The 23,505-nt window shown below is 37.3% G+C and overlaps 1 protein-coding gene across 1 annotated transcript in view; it reads right to left on the reverse strand.

Moving 5' to 3' along the window:
- Window positions 1–6,210: 6,210 nt before the first annotated feature.
- The window catches only part of LOC140748593 (isochorismatase domain-containing protein 1), a 64,804-nt gene continuing 47,509 nt past the window's right edge, over window positions 6,211–23,505 (reverse strand). Inside the window, exon 5 of the transcript XR_012102956.1 lies at window positions 6,211–6,623. The gene's annotated coding sequence lies outside the window, so the exon portion shown is untranslated. The remainder of the gene's footprint in view (window positions 6,624–23,505) is intronic.

Genomic DNA, 23,505 nt, shown 5'->3' on the forward strand with positions numbered 1-23,505 from the left:
GGTATGATACGTTACAGTAAGAATACGATCGAAAGTGGTAGAACCCTTTGTGGTTCGACTCCGGCGGCACCACCGCCACACCTATTTCTTCCTCATAACAGCAGTGTTAGGCGCTGCTGTGTTCCGGTTTGAAGGGTGTGGTAAAGGAGACAGACTTTTCCGAGGCGTTCCAGCTTAGTCCTCAGGGGTAGCGGCGCATCTGTAGCTGACCTCAGGTAGGAATATCTAATCCTATCTGGGGTTGATTACGGATGTCCATGTGCGGTAGTAGCCACTTACCATCAGGTGGACTGCATGCTCGTCTGCTACTCTTATATTAAAAAAAAAAGATACGATTTTTTTATGATATAATATAATAAGATAACATATGATATGTACCGATCATTTTGTTTGCATTTAGTGGAAACAGCGCCATCTGTACAATTTATGACGCATCTGTAGTGCATACCACACAAACTAGATGACGCTGTACCATTTCTGAAACACGCTAACGAGTGTACGCTGTAACTTGTATAAGTATTTGAGAAAACATTGAAATGTAGTTTGTTAATGACTTAAGATACATACCCTTTTCATATATATACTGTATCATTATTTTTGGCGGGATCGCTGTGGCGGTCCTTTTATACAGGATGTACTAATGGGCCTTCAGGGCCAAATCCAAACCTAAGGGTTAGCGAAACATGTTACGAGGTCGATTTTGAAAAAAAAACTAACACTGCATCATTACTTTTCTAAAAAATCTTTTTCCCTGATATTTAAGGTGGGGTAAGAGAGACATACTTACGCGAGGCGTTCCAACTTAGTCCTCAGGATCGTGCCTTCAACACTACCGTTATAAGGTTTAAACCTGATCAGTGGGGCTACAATACTGCTATAAGATAGAAGCCTAAAAGTAGTGTCCCGAAGTCCATTTACAGGATTTTTTTATGAAAGCAACAAACAAGCATACAACACTATAAATACACCCAAAAATATTTTGAGATGTGAAAACTGCAAAAAAAAATATGTACAGTAAAACCCGTTTAAGACGATTTCATAGGGACCCAACCAAAAACGCGTCTTAAGCGAGAAAACATATGAAGCGGGATAAGGAAAATAATTTAATATAACTAAATACATATTGTAAGGATCTTGATCCATCGGTTGTAATGTGCTTGTCGCATTTGGAGGTAAGTAAACAAGAATGATATTCTTTAGTTCAACACCTTTCGGATGAGCGGAATTATCAATAAATAGAATTATGCATCTAGCTTTTAATCTGGAAATGTTCATCCAAAGATTTTAACCAGTCGATGAAACGAATGCCGGTCGAGATTGTGCATAAGTTACAGGGAGCAATCTTACGTTTTTAAAGCAACGTGGATTTTTAGCCTTACTAATAACTAGCAAACGTAACTTTTCTGACCCATCAGCCAGAACAGTCAGTCTCTCTATATTTGCTTTACCACCATCGAGCGTTCGTTCGGCCAGTTACGAATAAGGCGTATAAAACGGGATGACGGAGCGTATTAAGCGTTAAGAAATGTATGAAAACATGTCTCAAAATGCAGGGACTGGCGTAAAATGGCGAATTATGCGAGAAATCGTATTAAGCGTGATCGTATTAAGCGGGTTCTACTGTATTTAGTAAAAATGTTTAAATATATTTTAAATGAAAGTGCGAAAATATGGTAGCTATTTTTCTAACGAAGACAGTTACAGTGGAGCGTTACATTATATAATAATAATATTACATTATCATTGATTTATAGATATGGTATGATATAATACGGTACGAATACGAAACGATATTTATCATGATATGACAAAATAAGATAATTATGGTATGATATATACCGATCATTTTGTATTTACTTTTGTATACAATGATATACATTTTTTTCAGTTTTCTCTTTAATAACACAAAACATTGTTTTTATGACTTATGACTTCCGAACAACACTATAATCATCCAAACCCCATTTATAATGCAAATAAAATACATAATTATACAAAAATAATATTATATTATTAGCAAAGATTATTTTAAATTATTTAACGCACCCATTCTATGAATTTCGGTCAACATCAAAGTTTTGAAGCAAAACCAAAAATCTCGGGAGTGGGCTCTTTGATCAATTTTGAAATTGATTTAAATTGAAAAGAAATATACAAAAAAAATTAGTTAAAAATCTAAAATTTAAGTTTTTATTGTGCGCCCACGCTTGAAATGCCTAGTTCTAGTTTAACATCATGAAATAGAACTCATGTATAGTCCGCGAGGTCTAAGCTGAGCTTTGCATTAGTATGAGTGAACACAAAAGCAGAATCAGATAAAAAAGTTAAAAAATCAATTTCATCATTTTTACTTAGATACATAAATTGAAAAGGTACAACAAGAATTGTTTAAAAAAATATAGTCAAAAAATGTTTTTACAATATGCAATAAAATTGACTAGTAAGTATGTCAAAGTTTATTTTCCTTATTTTTTATTTTTTAGTCTGTCTTCACATTTTTATAAGTTTCAATTTCATGAATTGTACCAAGTACTAACGTTTCATGTTTAGTTAATTAAAATTATTCGCCACATTCACGTTTATTTATATTGCATGCCATTTTACTAAAAATCTAACACCAAAACAAAATATTAAATAAATATAGTTCAAAAAACTAAAAAACACGCTGATATGATACAATCAACTAAAAGGTAGAAAATAATTTTCAATCTAAGAATCAATTAAGGAACAGTAAATTGTATAATTGTGAAAAAAGCGTGGAGTGCTCCACTTATCAATTTTCGAAAAGCACCCCAGTCAGTATTTGTTGTTATAGTGTTGTTATAGCGTCATAGACACGTTCCATCAGTACCGCTAGATGTCGCTGTAACATTTCTGAATCACGCTAACGAGTGTTCGTCGGGAGACGTATTTAAAGGACGCGTCAGGCTTGTTTGGTCAGCGAAACTACAACTTCAGTCAATGTACTAACCAGAAATTTTTGACGGGGACCAGTTCATGATCCCTTAATTTGTTACTCATTTAAATAAACACTATCTACACTCACAGCCGCACACTAGGATTCTCTATGTATCGTGGGTGCCATGAACACACACAAAGACAATACACAAACATCCAGACCCAAAACTGATATGAAAATTCATCATTTCGATATTTGCTTGATCGGTAACGAAGCCGGAACCAATTGCGCGCCAGACCGGTATGGTGACCACTCCACCACGCGGGCCGTCACATTTGTGAACGATATTGATAAATTATCTATATCAATTAATATTGATAGTACCACTGGTGGGCACGGGTCTTCTCTCATATTGAGAGGCTCAGGCCAATCCACCGCGCTGGCCAAGTGCGAATTTGTAAAGTAGATTTCACACATATTTGGGAACTTTTTTAGGATTCCGTACCCAAAGGGTAAAAACGGATTTCTATTATTACGTCATCTAGTAGTCCTAGGTACGAACGAAACAGAGTGGTGACGTCATAGACAACACAATTCGTTGCACCATAAACACTAGATGTCGCTGATCCATTTCTGAATCACGCTAACGAATGTTCGTCGGGAGATGTATATAAAGACCGAGTCAGAGTTGTTACGACTGTGGAAGCAAGAAAGAAGATCATCAAGACAGCTTTTATCAGGTCAATTTTTAAATAGGATCACTTGGTGATCCTTTTATAGATACTTTTATATATTATAACATATCGTCAACCTATTACTGTCCCGCTGCTGGGCTCGGGTCTCCTTTTAATGAGAGAGGTGTAGGCCATAGTCCACTGTAATCTAATCTAATCTTATCTACATCAACCATCGATTCTTAAAATAGTAACAATCTATTTTAATTAATCGATTTTTCCCTTCATTTAAGTTTTTGAGAATGAGTAAAATTAATAACCACTTTTAGGTTTATACGGGGTCGCTAATAGGGCGTCCCTTACAAAAATATATGTGATTTAAATATAATTCAATACAGCGTGAACCGAATAATTTAAATATCCCGCTTTAATAATACAAAACCTTAAGTACAGGTATTTGAATCTCGGACCCCCGAAAGAGACTCTCAAGTCGTTTTTTTTTTATAATATAGGAGTAGCAGACGAGCATGCAGTCCACCTGATAGTAAGTGGCTACTGCTGATCATGGAAATCTGTAATCAACCCAGTTATATTAAACGTCTAATAGTTGCGACTTAAAATCAGCGGTCTGGGATTCGAACCTCGGCCGTCCAATCGAGTGAGTTAACTACAACAATATAACCTTTTACGCGCTTTTGCTATTTTTTCTAAAAACCATCTTCCTAGCGACATCTAGTATTTATTGGTACAAACGAAACAGCTTTAGAGAATGGTTACGTCAAAGACAAGGCAATAAGTTCCACCATGAACACTAGATGTCGCTGATCCATTTCTGAATCACGCTAACGAATGTTCGTTGGGAGATGTATATAAAGGCCGAGCCAGAGTCGTTAAGACTGTGGAAACAAGAAAGAAGAGTGTAAGAAGAGACATGACAATTTTTGACAGGGATCGTTTGGTGATCCTTTTATACATGCTTATAACATATCGTCAACCCATCACTGTCCCACTGCTGGGCTCGGGTCTCCTTTCAGTGAGAGAGGTTTAGGCCATAATCCACTGTGATGTATTCTTATCCAGGATTAATTACACATATCCACGGGCGGCGGTAGCCACTTACCATCAGGTGGACTGCATGGACATCTGTAATAAACCCCAGATAGAATTAGATATTCCTACCCGAGTTCAGCCACAGATGCGCCGCTACCCCTGAGGACTAAGTTGGAACGTCTCGGAAATGTATGTCTCCCTTACCACACCCTTCAAACCAGAACACAGCAGCGCTTAACACTGCTGTTATTAGGCAGAAATACCTGTGGCGGTGGTGCCGCCGAGGTCGAATCACAAAGGGTTCTACCACCTTCAAAACTACCACCTTTCATATACCGTTTGTAATCAAATACCTATACCTTTAGAAAATTAACAACAATAGATAAATATGTTGAGCGCTGCTGTGTTCCGGTTTGAAGGGTTTGGTCTTAGAAACATTTCAAAAGACGGTAGAATCCTTTGTGGTTCGAAGGGAGAAATACTTTTCCGAGACGTTCCAGCTTAATTCTCAGGGGTAGCGGCGTATTTGTGGTAAAAATTCCATCCTATCTGGGGTTGATTACAGATATCCATGAGCGGCAGTAGCCACTTACCGTCAGGTGGACTGCAAGCTCGTCTGCTACTCCTATAGTATATAAAAAGAACTACAAAAGTTTTAGTATACTATAACGCAATAGTTAGTTTAATAATTTACTAACGTTATTTTTGGATACAATGAAAACTGCAATTTAAATACTACAATATTATATTCAATAAATAAGTATATACAGAACCAACACCATTATTTACAACATAATATAATATACAAAGAATATAATACATAACATTTCATTCCATATAGATTAAATAACATTACATTATTTTCAAAGTAAATTTCAAATAGATCCAAAACCTTACTTACAATTTTCCTTGTATTTCGCGATGATATGAGTATACGTTTTTCATTGTATTTTTATTGACGTCTCCATTCATTCTTCGATGAATATAGATGGTGTTGTTACATATTTTTCATTTTGCATTGTATTATTGTTGCTCAGTTTATTCTTTGTTCGGCGGCAATAAACAACACTGTTATGATTATTCGTTTCATTATGTGTTATTTTCATATAGACGGATTCATCCTATGTTTAATGACGATAGATGGCATTGTCAAAGTACGTTTCATTTTGCATTATATTTTATTGCCGAGTTCATTCCTTATTCAGTGACGATAAACTGTACTGTTATGTATATTCGTTTCATTATGTATTGTATTTATATTGACGGATTCATCAATTGATTAGATTCAATTGTTCAATGACGATAGATGGCATCGTTAATAACGTTTCATTTTACATTGTAATTATATTACCGAGTTCATTCCTTGTCTACCGGCGATAGATGGCATTGCTAAATACGTTTCATTTTGCATTGTATTTTTATTGCCGATTTCATTTTTTGTTCAATCACAATAGATGGAATTGTTAAGTTCTATTAATTTTGTATTGTATTGTTGTCAATAACTTTATCCATTGTTTGGCGATAGTAGTCGACGTTCTTCGATAGACGGCATTGCTAAGTACATTTCATTATGTATGTATAATATAATTGTCGATAATTTTATCCATTGTTTGGCGATAGTACTCCACGTTCTGCGATAGATGGTATTGCTAAATACGTTTCATTTTTTATTGTATTTTTATTACCCATTTAATTCTTTGTTCAATCACAATAGATGGCATTGTTAAGTACTATTAATTTTGTATTGTATTTTAGTCGATAACTTTATCCATTATTCAGCGACAGCAGATGACGTTCTAACGTGTTTCATTTTGTATTGTATTTTAAGGCTAATTAATCTATTGTAACTTGTATTTTTCGCTATTAGCGCCGAATTCGTCCGGCGTCGGTGAGGTATTCAACTTTGAAATTTGTTTGAAGGCTGGGTTGTTCTTATCTCTTAGAAGCTTGAATAAAACATTCTCTGAAGTGCCGACGAAGCAACCGATGTTTTGGAAACGCTGGAAAAAACAGATTGAGAATTATTTATTTATGCACGTTATTAATAATCGAACTATCTTTTTTCTAAGCGTTGGTCTGTTCTAGTTTGTAAGGTATTTTCCGAGGAGTTCTAACTTAGTCTTCAGAGAGAACGCACCTAGGGGCATCCCCGGTAAGACTCTCATCTTATTTGGATCATTTACAGATTTCCATGGGCGGCATGGATCACTTACCATCAGGTGGACTGCATGATCGTTGGCTATTACAATCTTAGAAAAAAATGCAACATTCGATACGCCAATGCATCGCCGTGTTTGACTAAAACCCTTTATAAGTCAAATGAAACTAATAAGGGACAACACAGGTGTCCCGCCAAAAATTATTGGTATTGTTATTGAATATTGAAAATCGTCGAGAAGATGGCAGTTCTTATACAACCATCGTCGTAGAGTCGTTAGCGTGATTCAAAGAAGCATACAGCGACATCTAATGTCAGCTGTAGAGATCATTTTGGTACGCATGCGCGCTGAGGGTAGTTTTCTTGTTTTTAATCCACTAGACGGCACCACAATAGCATGTTGTTTAACCGCATACTTTTAGAATGTACGAAATGATTTTATGATTTTTTTATACCATAGAAGTAGCAGACGAGCATGCAGTCCACCTGATAGTAAGTGGCTACTGCCGCCCATGGACATCTGTAATCAACCCCAGATAGGATTAGATATTCCTACCTGAGGTCGGCCACAGATGCGCCACTACCCCTGAGGACTTAACTGGAATCCCTCGGAAAAGTTTGTCTCCTTTACCACACCCTTCATATCAGAACACAGCAGCGTTTAATACTACTGTTATTAACCAGAAATATGTGTAGCGGTGATGCCGTCGGAGTCGAAACACAGGAATCTACCACCTTTATAATGGATATCGGGAACCAAGCTCAAAATTATACTATAAGGCTGATCACAGATACGTTGCTAGTCACTACCCATGAGGACTAACTTAGAATGCTTTTTATAAACGTATTTGTCTAACTATATCTTGCATACAAGCACAGAGGCTACTTACTATCTGCTGCTATAAACCAGACATATATAAACATTTTGAAGTAGAACCTTTTATACCACCGCCACACCTATTTCTACCTAATAACAGCAGTGTTAGGCCCTGCTGTGTTCCGGTTTGAATGGTGTGGTAAGGGAGACAGACTTTTCCGAGGCGTTCCAGCTTAGTCCTCAGGGGTAGCGGCGCATCTGTGGCCGACCTCAGGTAGGAATATATAATCCTATCTGGGGTTGATTACAGATGTCCATGGGCGGCAGTAGCCATTTACCATCAGGTGGACTGCATGCTCGTCTGCTACTGCTATATTATAAAAAAAAAACTTAAAACTGTTTTATCAAACAATATTTTACTAATAATTACTTACAAAAACACATGCAATTTTATTGAAATTTTAACGGAGGTAGCTCCATCTGTTAGTGTCAGAGTTACTACAGCAAGCTCTTTATTGGCATGTATAGGAAACAGCGCCATCTGTACAATTTATGACACATCTGTGTTGCACACTTCACAAACTAGATTACTCTGTTCCATTTCTGAAACACGCTTACGAATGTTCGTTGTAACTTGTATAAGTATCGCAGAAAATTGAGATTGATAATCAAAATATTATCCAAATTAATAATTTTGCACATACATAGGGAGTTTTATACTCAATATTTTTGTAGGGATCGCAACGGCGGTCCCATATAAACAAGAAACTTTGTTAGGACTTGTCCTAAGGGCCTACGATTCTAACACCATGCTGTGCTGTGTGTTTGAATGTAGTAGAAACTTTTGTTACTAATGTTGGACTTCGAAGGCACTACCGTCACACCTTTTTCCGCCCTAAAACATGATCTTGATGACTTGTCCTAAGAGTTTCATCATCATCATCATCAACCCATTACTGTCCCACTGCTGGGCACGGGTCTCCTCTCAGAATGAGAAGCATTAGGCCAGAGTCCACCGCGCTAGCCAAGTGCCTATTGGTAGACTTCACATACCTTTAAGTTTTTTTTTTTATAAATCTCTCAGGTATGCAGGTTTCCTCCGTTTAAGCAAGTGATAATTAATTTCTAATACGCACATAAATTTGAAAAATCAGAAGTGCGTGCCTGGGATTTGAACCTCGGACCCCTCGATCGAGAGGCCGCGTTTCTTAACCACTAGGCTATCACTGCTTTGCTGCCTAAGAGTTTACGATCCTTTTATTATTATTTTTTCGAGGGGGAAACCTTCAATAGGTAGCCGGTGCCGTGGGAGCGACACGGGGTTATGTGGGACTTTTACCGCACTAAAACACCCCCGGTGGCCGTCCTCGGCGCTGCGTAGAGGACTCCGGGATCTCCAACGGAACGCAAACGGAGTCCTCTCAGCGCACTGCCAGAAAACAGTAGCGCTTAAATAAGGCAAAAAGGTGTCGAAGCATTCTTATTCTACCGTCAGTTGTAAAATGAAAACTTAACATACATATAGTTGTCAAATGACTTTACATACAAGCTAAACAATGACCATTTAAATTAATAAGAAATCCATAAGCACATCGACTCCATCAAACTCCACTTAGCATTTAGGAAACAGCGCCATCTGTACAATTTATGACACATCTGTAGTGCATACCACACAAACTAGATGACGCTGTACCATTTCTGAAACACGCTAACGAGTGTACGCTGTAACTTGTATAAGTATTTGAGAAAACATTGGTAATAATGTAAGGTACAAACCACTTTTTATATATCTGTATATTTATTTTTGACGGGATCGCTGAGGCGGTCCTTTTATACAGGTTGTACTAATGGGCCTTCAGGGCCAATTCTGAAGTCGGAACCTAAGGGTTAGCGAAAACTACTAAAAGGAATTACGAGGCCGATTTTGATTAAAGTTAAAACTGCATCATTACTTTATTTTAAAATATTTTTTCGTGAATTTTAGGGTAAGGTAAGGGATAGAGATGGGTTGTACTAGGTAAATTTGGGACTAGGTATGCCTGTTCCTAGTATTTAAAAATCGTCGACGTGATCCAGAAACCTGTTCCACCTAGTCCCAGAAAATACTAGGTACTTATTCTTGGACTAGGTAAAAGGGGAACCGTGTCATGAGCCGGCGCGACGAGCAAGAAAAAAACGCGAACCCAGTCGCGAACTAATCAGATAAGCTACCTGGTCCAGTAAACTACCTAATCCGATAAACTACCTAGTACGATATACTGCCTAGTCCGGAAAACTACCTAGTCTCTGTACCTATTCCACCTAGTCCCATAAAATACTAGGTACATACAAAATACTAGGTCCGACCTAGTCAGGTAAAATACCTAGTCCCTGTTCCAGTATATACGCCTCACCTCTAGTAAGGGAGACATACTTATGCGAGGCTTTCGCCTTTATAACCTTTTAATCCAATCAATGGGGCTACACTACTGCTATGAGATCGAAACCTAAAAGTAGTGTCCCGCAGCCATATAAAGGGATTTTTATTTAAGGAAAACAACAAACAAGCATACAACACTATAAATACACCCAAAAATATTTTGAGATGTAAAAATGCAAAAAAAAAAAATTTAGTAAAAACATTTTTTAATATATTTTAAATGAAAGTTCTTTCACAATGGGAGAGAAAATACGGTGTAACGACTTTTATAACGGAAACGACGATGCTGACGCGATACAAATATGGTATGATACGTTACAGTAAGAATACGATCGAAGGTGGTGGAACCCTTTGTGGTTCGACGCCGGCGGCACCACCGCCACACCTATTTCTTCCTCATAACAGCAGTGTTAGGCGCTGCTGTGTTCCGGTTTGAAGGGTGTGGTAAAGGAGACAGACTTTTCCGAGGCGTTCCAGCTTAGTCCTCAGGGGTAGCGGCGCATCTGTAGCTGACCTCAGGTAGGAATATCTAATCCTATCTGGGGTTGATTACGGATGTCCATGTGCGGTAGTAGCCACTTACCATCAGGTGGACTGCATGCTCGTCTGCTACTCTTATATTAAAAAAAAAAGATACGATTTTTTTATGATATAATATAATAAGATAACATATGATATGTACCGATCATTTTGTTTGCATTTAGTGGAAACAGCGCCATCTGTACAATTTATGACGCATCTGTAGTGCATACCACACAAACTAGATGACGCTGTACCATTTCTGAAACACGCTAACGAGTGTACGCTGTAACTTGTATAAGTATTTGAGAAAACATTGAAATGTAGTTTGTTAATGACTTAAGATACATACCCTTTTCATATATATACTGTATCATTATTTTTGGCGGGATCGCTGTGGCGGTCCTTTTATACAGGATGTACTAATGGGCCTTCAGGGCCAAATCCAAACCTAAGGGTTAGCGAAACATGTTACGAGGTCGATTTTGAAAAAAAAAACTAACACTGCATCATTACTTTTCTAAAAAATCTTTTTCCCTGATATTTAAGGTGGGGTAAGAGAGACATACTTACGCGAGGCGTTCCAACTTAGTCCTCAGGATCGTGCCTTCAACACTACCGTTATAAGGTTTAAACCTGATCAGTGGGGCTACAATCCTGCTATAAGATAGAAGCCTAAAAGTAATGTCCCGAAGTCCATTTACAGGATTTTTTATGAAAGCAACAAACAAGCATACAACACTATAAATACACCCAAAAATATTTTGAGATGTGAAAACTGCAAAAAAATATATGTACAGTAAAACCCGTTTAAGACGATTTCATAGGGACCCAACCAAAAACGCGTCTTAAGCGAGAAAAAATATGAAGCGGGATAAGGAAAATAATTTAATATAACTAAATACATATTGTAAGGATCTTGATCCATCGGTTGTAATGTGCTTGTCGCATTTGGAGGTAAGTAAACAAGAATGATATTCTTTAGTTCAACACCTTTCGGATGGGCGGGACAATCATCAATAAATAGAATTATGCATCTAGCTTTTAATCTGGAAATGTTCATCCAAAGATTTTAACCAGTCGATGAAACGAATGCCGGTCGAGATTGTGCATAAATTACAGGGAGCAATCTTACGTTTTTAAAGCAACGTGGATTTTTAGCCTTACTAATAACTAGCAAACGTAACTTTTCTGACCCATCAGCCAGAACAGTCAGTCTCTCTATATTTGCTTTACCACCATCGAGCGTTCGTTCGGCCAGTTACGAATAAGGCGTATAAAACGGGATGACGGAGCGTATTAAGCGTTAAGAAATGTATGAAAACATGTCTCAAAATGCAGGGACTGGCGTAAAATGGCGAATTATGCGAGAAATCGTATTAAGCGGGTTCTACTGTATTTAGTAAAAATGTTTAAATATATTTTAAATGAAAGTGCGAAAATATGGTAGCTATTTTTCTAACGAAGACAGTTACGGTGGAGCGTTACATTATATGAATAATATTACATCATCATTGATTTATAGATAGGGTATGATATAATACGGACGAATACGAAACGATATTTATCATGATTATGACAAAATTAGATAATTATGGTATGATATATACCGATCATTTTGTATTTACTTTTGTATACAATGATATACATTTTTTTTAGTTTTCTCTTTAATAACATTGTTTTTTATGACTCATAAGTCCGAACAATACTACAAACATCCAAGCCCCATTTATAATGCAAATAAATACATAATTATACAAAAATAATATAATATTATTAGCAAAGATTATTTTAAATTATTTAACGCACCCATTCTATGAATTTCGGTCAACATTAAAGTTTCGAAGCCAAACCAAAAATCTCGGGAGTGGGCTCTTTAATCAATTTTGAAATTGATTTAAATTCAGGACTCTCCTTGTCTTTAAGAAGTTTGAATAGGACACTTTCGGATGATGTCACGAAACAGCCTAAGGATTGCATGCGCTGAAATATGAAAAAAATAAACATCGAATTTAAGAAATATACAAAAAAAATTGTTAAAAATCTAAAATTTAAGTTTTTATTGTGCGCCCACGCTTGAAATGCCTAGTTCTAGTTTAACATCATGAAATAGAACTCATGTATAGTCCGCGAGGTCTAAGCTGAGCTTTGCATTAGTATGAGTGAACACAAAAGCAGAATCAGATAAAAAAGTTAGATAAAAATCAATTTTATCATTTTTACTTAGGTACATAAGTTTAAAGGTACAACAAGAATTGTTTAAAAAAAATATAGTCAAAAAATGTTTTTACAATATGCAATGAAATTGACTAGGAAACATGTCAAAGTTTATTTTCCTTATTTTTTATTTTTTAGTCTGTCTTCACATTTTTATAAGTTTCAATATCATGAATTGTACCAAGTAACATTCACGTCTATTTATATTGCATGCCATTTTACTAAAAATGTAACACCAAAACAAAATATTAAATAAATATAGTTAAAAAAACTAAAAAACACGCTTTTATGATACAATCAACTAAAAAGTAGAAAATAATTTTCAATCTAAGAATCAATTAAGGAACAGTAAATTGTATAATTGTGAAAAATGCGTGGAGTGCTCCACTTATCAATTTTCGAAAAGCACCCCAGTTAGTATTTGTTGTTATAGCGTCAAAGACACGTTCCACCAGTACCATTAGATGTCGCTGTTCCATTTCTGAATCACGCTAACGAGTGCTCGTCGGGAGATGTATTTAAAGGACGCGTCAGGCTTGTTTGGTCAGCGAAACTACTACTTCAGTCAATGTACTAACCAGAAATTTTTGACGGGGACCAGTTCATGATCCCTTTATTTGTTACTCATTTAAATATACCCTTTCTACACTCACAACCCCACACTAAGATTCTCTATATATCGTGGGTGCCATAAACGCATACAAAGACAATACACAAACATCCAGACCCAAAACTGATATGAAAATTCATCATTTCGATATTTGTTTAATCAGGAACAAAGCCGGAACCCATTGCGCGTCAGAATGGTATGGTGACCACTCCACCACGCGGGCCGTCACATTTGTGAACGATATTGATAAATTATCTATATCAATTAATATTGATAGTACGACTGCTGGGCACGGGTCTTCTCTCATATTGAGAGGCTCAGGCCAATCCACCGCGCTGGCCAAGTGCGAATTTGTAAAGTAGATTTCACACATATTTGGGAACTTTTTTAGGGTTCCGTACCCAAAGGGTAAAAACGGATTTCTATTATTGAAAATAATGAAAATATGGCGGAACGGAACCCTCCGTAAGCGAATTCGACTCACATTTGACCAGTTTTTTTAAACTCTCAGGTGTAGATATCCTCGCAATGTTTCCCTTCACCGTTAAAGCTAGTAATCATTCATTTATAAGTACCACGCTATCACTGCTTACTATCACTTGAAATACTAAAAAGCACCATTCTTACGTCATCTAGTAGTCCTAGGTACGAACGAAACAGAGTGGTGACGTCATAGACAACACAATTCGTTGCACCATAAACACTAGATGTCGCTGATCCATTTCTGAATCACGCTAACGAATGTTCGTCGGGAGATGTATATAAAGACCGAGTCACAGTTGTTACGACTGTGGAAGCAAGAAAGAAGATCATCAAGACAGCTTTTATCAGGTCAATTTTTAAATAGGATCACTTGGTGATCCTTTTATAGATACTTTTATATATTATAACATATCGTCAACCTATTACTGTCCCGCTGCTGGGCTCGGGTCTCCTTTTAATGAGAGAGGTGTAGGCCATAGTCCACTGTAATCTTATCTAATCTTATCTACATGTCCATGGGCGGTAGTAGCCACTTCCCATCAGGTGGAATGCATGCTCGTCTGCTACTCTTATATTATTAAAAAAATGGTAGTGTGGAGAGTGCTGTGGACACAGTTTTTAAATGCGAGTGAATCAAAGATGCGTCACCACTCCCGAAGACTAGGATGGTCAGCTCAGATGTAAGTCAGCCAGCATCCACACCCGCACACCGAAACACAACAACTGCTGCTCGAGTTGACTATGGAAATTGAAATGTGAATTATATATCGCACTCTAATTTCCTTAACGTCACTAAACAAAATATACACATTTTCAGTACAAGCGTTTAAAGTTTTGATTATTTTGGAAAGGGTATAAATAAAAGTAGAGTAATTATGTCGGTCATATCTTTTGTTTTTATTATGGAATAAAAGTAGCAGTACTTATTACAAAAATCTGAAAAACTAAAACACCCTTTCTTGGTAGCAAAAAACTGAAAAAACTAATATAGTGTCACTATTCTGCGTGATGCACAGGCCCTTTTATAAGTTTTTATAAAACAATAATGTCTTAAACAATAACAATTTTACCTTAATTATACTAAAAACAGTATTAAAAATCAGTTCTGTCATATTTAGGTACTATACTTATCATTAGAATAACACTTTGGTTGGCAATGACAAACTATTAATTAAAATACACAATGTTTGAGATCAAAAATTAACTTAAGTATGAAAAATATAACAATATTCTCGTTTCTTAATTATTAAAAATATTTTTATGTTGTTTTTAAATTTACTAATATAAGAACAATACTAAATTACTAAGAAAGAATATGGTTAAAATAAGATGAGGCGTAGTATTTAGGAATATGATTATGATCAACAAGAGCCTTCAAATCTTTTTTTTTCCTTTCGGTAATTATGCAGTTTGGTTACTTTTGCGAAAAACGATGGTAAAATTTTTTTTTCTCCGTGAAGCCGTTAATTGCATCATAGTAAGTGATATTCCATGGGGGGAGGGTGATATTTCCCATAAACTCCATGAGTTATGGGGTTTTGAAGTTCTCATAAATATTCGCTATTTTGGCGTTCAGAAATTGCAAAGTCAGTTCATCATTGACTATTTAAGGGTCTGATAATGTGGTTCGGAGACAAAATATGTAACTCCTCAACCTATGGGAATAATTGAGTTGTGTTTGAAGATATTTGGTGTAGGTTCGAATGGAATTGCAAAGTCAGTTCATCATTGACTATTTAGTTAGGTTAGGTTGGAACATATAAGATAATATAAAACTAAGCGAGCAGGGCGCGGCAGCGCCCTGCGAGCGGGCGGTTCCAATCAATGTATGGTCGCCGTGAATATCACATGGATGGATATATCGCAGAATTTTTTTTCAAGCGTCAATATCCAGATCATCGTGATCGGTTCCACGCATTTTTTAAAGTGCTTTCAGACATGACAGAGGAGTAATCCATCGTCATCGTCTTTCATCGGCCCTTCTCAGGGCCACCAAAATTTTCAACGTTTTTCCACTCTTATGCACAATTTCGTTTATTTGGTGTGTGTGTGTGTGTGTGTGTCCCTCCCCCCACCCCTTCTTAGAGTGAACGCCAAAATAGCGAATATTTATGAGAACTTCAAAACCCCATAACTCATGGAGTTTATGGGAAATATCACCCTCCCCCCATGGAATATCACTTACTATGATGCAATTAACGGCTTCACGGAGAAAAAAAAAATTTACCATCGTTTTTTCAAAAGTAACCAAACTGCATAATTACCTAATTTGCTTCCATGGGTTCATTTTCTATATTGTAATTAGAGTAATTTTCCATATTTGTAAATAATTGTCTTTTGACATTTCTTAGCCGTTCTACACTGTCATTAGTTACACGTCGTCTTAACTGCAAAGTACTCAATGGATTGTATGAAGTCTTATACTCCAATTGTTCAATGTGCGGAATATCTTGAGATCTTTGTTCATTGGTACTTGCATTGTGATTTTCAAGACAGCTTCCAACTATGTCTCGTAGCTTTTTAATTCGCTCAGAAGGTAGTGGCATCGTTTACTGAAAAAAGTTATTTTATTTGAAAATTATCAATAATTATTACTACCTATGTTCGTAAAAATTAAACAAATAATTGAACCATAAATGAAGAGAAAAATATTTTAAATCAAATTGCCCAGAATAAACCAAAGTACCTACTAACCAATATACCTACTCGTATCTGGCTCAACGACACAAACGAAATTGGTTAATTTTTTTACCAAGATCACAATAATGTAATTGTTATTAGTGCCTTTATAGCAAATTATGTCATAATTAGATGCATTTCCATTTTAAATGTATGGGTACCAAATGCCACTAAACAAAAATATACAGAATTCAGTAAAGCGAGAACTAAAATTCTCGAAAGCATAATGTCACTATGCGTATAGTGTCGATATTACGCACATAAATTCTATATTGACTACGAGGTATAACGTCAGTAAGCTTATTATGTCAATATACATTAAAAAATGAAGCTACTTTGCAAAAGTCATAACGACATTTTCATTATAGTGTCAATATGTTGTTAACTGTTTAAAAAAATCAGGCTATTGTTATTTAATTAAAGACACTAAACAAAAAATGTCGTTATGACATCATTATAGATCTAAAACTTACCGATTTTTTAACTGCTTCAACGTCTCAATGCGTAAAGTGTCACTATTCCTTGCACTGAATAATCATTCACTGTTGACAACTCGTTGCGTAATGGTGAATGTGTCATTCTGCAGTCACAACTCATGCGTTTCGCGCGAAACAACGTAACGTCATTATGCCATCTAGCAGATTCTACGTGAACTATTAAAACCAGTGTTTTTGGAAAAAATAGGGAATAGTTCATAGTATAGATGGCGTTACTTAGCTCAAAATTGATAATTTTTGTTTAATGACGTTAAGGAAATTAATGTGCGATATGTGTAACCATCGATTCTTAAAATAGTAACAATCTATTTTAATTGTCGGTTTTTCCACTCATTGAAGTTTTTGAGAATGAGTAAAATTAATAACCACTTTTAGCTTTATACGAGGTCGCTAGACGCTAATAGGGCGTCCTAAGGGACTAAAAATATATGTGATTTAAATATAATTCAATACAGCGTGGACTTAATAATTTAAATATCCCGCTTTAATAATACAAAACGCGCCCTTAAGTACAGTCTACGACGTACACTCGTTAGCGTGTTTCAGAAAGTGCACAGCGCCATCTTGTATCACTATACAGTACTAAAAGGGGAGGTAATATAGTGTACAGTCGTACGAAGCAGAGATATAATGTTTTCATAAAAAACGGATAGATGGCGTTGATAACTATAAACCTCATAGGTGGCGTTGAAGTCAACTTATTCTTAAAACTAAATTGTACTGTCAAGGGGGTAACCTCTACTCTATTCAGTACCACTAGATGTCGCTGATCCATTTCTGAATCACGCTAACGAATGTTCGTTGGGAGATGTATTTAAAGACCGAGCCAGAGTTGTTACGACTGTGGAAGCAAGAAAGAAGATCGCCATATATACTATGCATTAATTTTTGACAAGGATCACTTGATGATCCTTTTATAGATACTTATAACATATCGTCAACCCATTACTGTCCCACTGCTGAGCTCGGGTCGCCTTTCAGTGAGAGAGGTTTAGGCCATCGTCCACCGCGCTGGTCAAACACGAATTGGTAGGCTTCACACACCCTTGAGTATTTTTTTGACACTTCCAGGTGTGCAGGTTTCCTTACGATATCTTCCTTTCCGTTTAAGCACGCTGTAATTAATTTCTAATCATACCATAATTAAAATACAGGTGTGTCCAATCCAACAACATAATTAAAATACATTTCCTTTCGGCACCAGTAAGCTAACATACGAGCGATGGCTACCGGCTGTCGAGGACGGTCACTGGCCTTCGGCGACGCGGGCTCTGAAACCTAAGAGATCTTAAATAGTTCTTAAAGGTATGTGAAGTCTACCAATACGCACTTGGCCAGCGCGGTGGACTATGGCCTAATCCTTCTCATTATTAGAGGAGACCCGTGTCCAGCTGTGGGAGAGTAACGGATTGACGACAAGAGATAATTTACACTTACTGAGAAGCTCCAGTGCAAAATTTCATCAATAAAATGAAATGTATTTTGTACTGGTGGTAATAGAAGAGTAGGACTATAACTAGTTGTCCCTGTAGTTCCGGGACTAGAATAGGGCTACGGTATCCCCTGCCTGTCGTAGGAGGCGACTAAAAGGGGGCTTCCGGGGTTGCGGACGGCAAGAGTGGGAGCTCGAACCGCCCAGCAAGTGACCCCGGGAAGGACGGCGGTATGTGTGGTCGCATACCGTCGTAAACATACATGGTGTGGGAGGAGCGAAAACTGCTCCCCCAGGGTAGAGCCCGTTGGGCATCGCGCTTGGAGGGCTCCGGTTGTGTTCCGTTGGAGATCCCGGAGTTCTCCAACAAGCGTTGAGGACGGCCACCGGGGGGGTTTTAGTGCGGTAAAAATCCCACATAACCCGGCGTTGCTCCCACGTCGTCGGGTACCTTTTGAAGGTTTCCCCCTCGAGAGAAAAAAAAAAAAAAAAAAAAAAAAAAAGGACTATAACTAGTACGAAAGTTATTTTTTATATGATCGAAGTCTGCTCGTGTATGCAGTCTATCTGGTAAGGAAAATGACTACATCCGAATACTAAGATTCAAATACTTCAAATGTTGCAATCTATCGTGCAGTAACTTGGCCATGAACTTTCTTTACGGCGCTCGAACACCGCCTCGAAAATCCTTTATCCTGATGGTCTTGGTAAGTGCAATGGGACTAAATTATTAAAATCGAGTTAATCATCGGTTCTTGAAAATGGTTCAAAATTTGGGTAAGAATCTAGTTTAAAAATATCGGTACATAAACATACCTACATACATACAGGTCGAGCTAATAAAAGCGTGGTAAAAACATCCTTCTTACGACATCTAGTAGTTTCTGATACAAACAAAACTGCTGAGAAAGTTCTTGCGTCATAGACACGTTCAACCAGTACCACTAGATGTCGCTGTTCCATTTCTGAATCACGCTAACGAGTGCTCGTCGGGAGACGCATTTAAAGGACGCGTCAGGCTTGTTTGGTCAGCGAAACTACTACTTCAGTCAATGTACTAACCAGAAATTTTTGACGGGGACCAGTTCATGATCCCTTTATTTGTTACTCATTTAAATATACCCTTTCTACACTCACAGCCGCACACTAGGATTCTCTATGTATCGTGGGTGCCATGAACACACACAAAGACAATACACAAACATCCAGACCCAAAACTGATATGAAAATTCATCATTTCGATATTTGCTTGATCGGTAACGAAGCCGGAACCCATTGCGCGCCAGACCGGTATGGTGACCACTCCACCACGCGGGCCGTCACATTTGTGAACGATATTGATAAATTATCTATATCAATTAATATTGATAGTACCACTGCTGGGCACGGGTCTTCTCTCATATTGAGAGGCTCAGGCCAATCCACCGCGCTGGCCAAGTGCGAATTTGTAAAGTAGATTTCACACATATTTGGGAACTTTTTTAGGATTCCGTACCCAAAGGGTAAAAACGGATTTCTATTATTACGTCATCTAGTAGTCCTAGGTACGAACGAAACAGAGTGGTGACGTCATAGACAACACAATTCGTTGCACCATAAACACTAGATGTCGCTGATCCATTTCTGAATCACGCTAACGAATGTTCGTCGGGAGATGTATATAAAGACCGAGTCAGAGTTGTTACGACTGTGGAAGCAAGAAAGAAGATCATCAAGACAGCTTTTATCAGGTCAATTTTTAAATAGGATCACTTGGTGATCCTTTTAGAGATACTTTTATATATTATAACATATCGTCAACCTATTACTGTCCCGCTGCTGGGCTCGGGTCTCCTTTTAATGAGAGAGGTGTAGGCCATAGTCCACTGTAATCTAATCTAATCTTTTCTACATGTCCATGGGCGGTAGTAGCCACTTCCCATCAGGTGGAATGCATACTCGTCTGCTACTCTTATATTATTAATAAAATGGTAGAGTGTGGAGAGTGCTGTGGACACAGTTTTTAAATGCGAGTGAATCAAAGATGCGTCACCACTCCCGAAGACTAGCATGGTCAGCTCAGATGTAAGTCAGCCAGCATCCACACCCGCACACCGAAACACAACAACTGCTGCTCGAGTTGACTATGGATATTGAAATGTGAATTATATCTGTGTAACCTTCGATTCTTAAAATAGTAACAATCTATTTTAATTAATCGATTTTTCCACTCATTGAAGTTTTTGAGAATGAGTAAAATTAATAACCACTTTTAGGTTTATACGAGGTCGCTAATAGGGCGACCCTTACAAAAACATATGTGATTTAATTATAATTCAATACAGCGTGGACTTAATAATTTAAATATCCCGCTTTATTAATACAAAACGTGCCCTTAAGTACAGTCTACGGCGTACACTCGTTAGCGTGTTTCAGAAAATGCACAGCGCCATCTTGTATCACTATACAGGGTACAAGATGGCGCTGTGGTACTACAAGGGTAGGTAATATAGTGTACAGGCGTACGAAGCAGAGATAAAATGTATTCATAAAAAACTGATAGATGGCGTTGATAACTATAAATCTCATAGGTGGCGTTGAAGTCAACTTATTCTTAAAACTAAATTGTACTGTCAAGGGGGTAACCTTCACTTCAAGGGTAAACCAAGGGTAAACAAGGAACCCTCTGTAAGCGAATTCGACTCACATTTGGCCAGTTTTTTAAACTCTCAGGTGTATAGTTATCCTCGCAATGTTTTCCTTCACCGTTAAAGCTAGTAATCATTAATTTATAAGTACCACTGCTTACGCTCACTTGAAGTACTAAAAACCACCCTCCTTACGACATCTAGTAGCTCTCGGTACGAACGAAACAGAGTGGTGACGTCATACACAACACAATAAGTTGCACCATAAACACTAGATGTCGCTGATCCATTTCTGAATCACGCTAACGAATGTTCGTTGGGAGATGTATTTAAAGACCGAGTCAGAGTTGTTACGACTGTGGAAACAAGAAAGAAGAGTGTAAGAAGAGACATGACAATTTTTGACAGGGATCGTTTGGTGATCCTTTTATACATGCTTATAACATATCGTCAACCCATCACTGTCCCACTGCTGGGCTCGGGTCTCCTTTCAATGAGAGAGGTTTAGGCCATAATCCACTGTGATGTATTCTTATCCAGGATTAATTACACATATCCACGGGCGGCAGTAGCCCCTTACCATCAGGTGAACTGCATGCTCGTCTGCAATTTAGTTGACTTCAGAAACAGGCAATGATATGAAAAAACTAATCGACTGTTTTTAAATAGCAGTAATCGATTTTTTCATTCATTATGACAAATTTCACATCCCTAATATTATTACCATTAGGCTCGTACGGAGTCACCAGGAAGGGTGCTGATTTTTTCGGCGGCAGATATTAAATTCAGTTTTAAACGATTACTAATCGATTATTGCTACAATAATCAATTACAGACAAAAAGCTATTACAGACAAAATGTTCCCTTTCAAATCATTTAAAGCATTATTATAGTCCACAAATTTTTACTAATAACCGAAATGTCCAAAAAAAATTCAAAAAGTAATAATTGCAGCAATATTATAGTAACTTTGCCATGAACTTTGTTCTAATAATTAACGCCATCTAGCGATTCGATGGTGAACTTTGAACTAATCCTAATAAGGATAACGGGTAAAAATTATTTAAATCGTGTATGGCCATCAGTTAGTGATAATTGTTCAATATTTGGAATTAAACTGACCATTCTAAGTGGGTAAAAATCTAGTTCATAAAATCCGTTATATATATACAATATACATATCTAGAAACATACAAGTCAAGCTAATAGACGCATAGTAAAAAGGGCGGAAATTTAGCTATGAAATTGAGTCCATGTAGAAAATTGTTTTATTGAAGCCTCTTAAAAGTGACCACATCCGAATACTAAGACGGTCACTTCAAATGTTGCAATCTATCGTGCAGTAACTTTGCCATTAACTCTCTTTACGGCGCTCGAATACAGCCTCGAAAATCCTTTATCCTGATGATCTTGGTAAGTGCAATGGGATAAAATTATTAAGATCGAGTTGATCATCGGTTCTTGAAAATGGTTCAAAATTTTACACCTACATACCTACATACATACAGGTCGAGCTAATAAAAGCGTGGTAAAAACATCCTTCTTAAGACATCTAGTAGTTTCTGATACAAACAAAACTGCTGAGAAAGTTCTTGCGTCATAGACACGTTCCACCAGTACCGCTAGATGTCGCTGTTCCATTTCTGAATTACGCTAACGAGTGTTCGTCGGGAGACGTATTTAAAGGACGCGTCAGGCTTGTTTGGTCAGCGAAACTACAACTTCAGTCAATGTACTAACCAGAAATTTTTGACGGAGATCAGTTCATGATCCCTTTATTTGTTACTCATTTAAATAAACACTATCTACACTCACAGCCGCACACTAGGATTCTCTATGTATAGTGGGTGCCATGAACACACACAAAGACAATACACAAACATCCAGACCCAAAACTAATATGAAAATTCACCATTTCGATATTTGTTTGATCGGTAACGAAGCCGGAACCCATTCCGCGCCAGACCGGTATGGTGACCACTCCACCACGCGGGCCGTCACATTTGCGAACGATATAGATACATTACCTATATCAATTAATATCGACACTGCTGGACACGGGTCTTCTCTCGCATTGAGAGGCTTAGGACAGTCCACCGCACTGGACAAGTGCGAATTTGTAAAGTGTAGACTTCACACATATTTAGGAACTTTTTTAGGGTTCCGTACCTAAAGGGTAAAAACGGACTTCTATTATTGAAAATAATGAAAATATGGCGGAACGGAACCCTCCGTAAGGGAATACGACTCACATTTGGCCAGATTTTTTAAACTCTCAGGTTCGTAGATATCCTCGCAATGTTTCCCTTCACCGTTAAAGCTAGTAATCATTCATTATAAGTACCACGCTATCACTGATTACGATCACTTGAAATACTAAAAAGCACCATTCTTACGTCATCTAGTAGTCCTAGGTACGAACGA

This window comes from Epargyreus clarus, unplaced genomic scaffold (genome assembly GCF_041222505.1).
Source record: "Epargyreus clarus isolate Ecla_fem2 unplaced genomic scaffold, WU_Ecla_fem_2.2 ptg000016l, whole genome shotgun sequence".
Taxonomy (NCBI): Eukaryota; Metazoa; Arthropoda; class Insecta; order Lepidoptera; family Hesperiidae; genus Epargyreus; species Epargyreus clarus.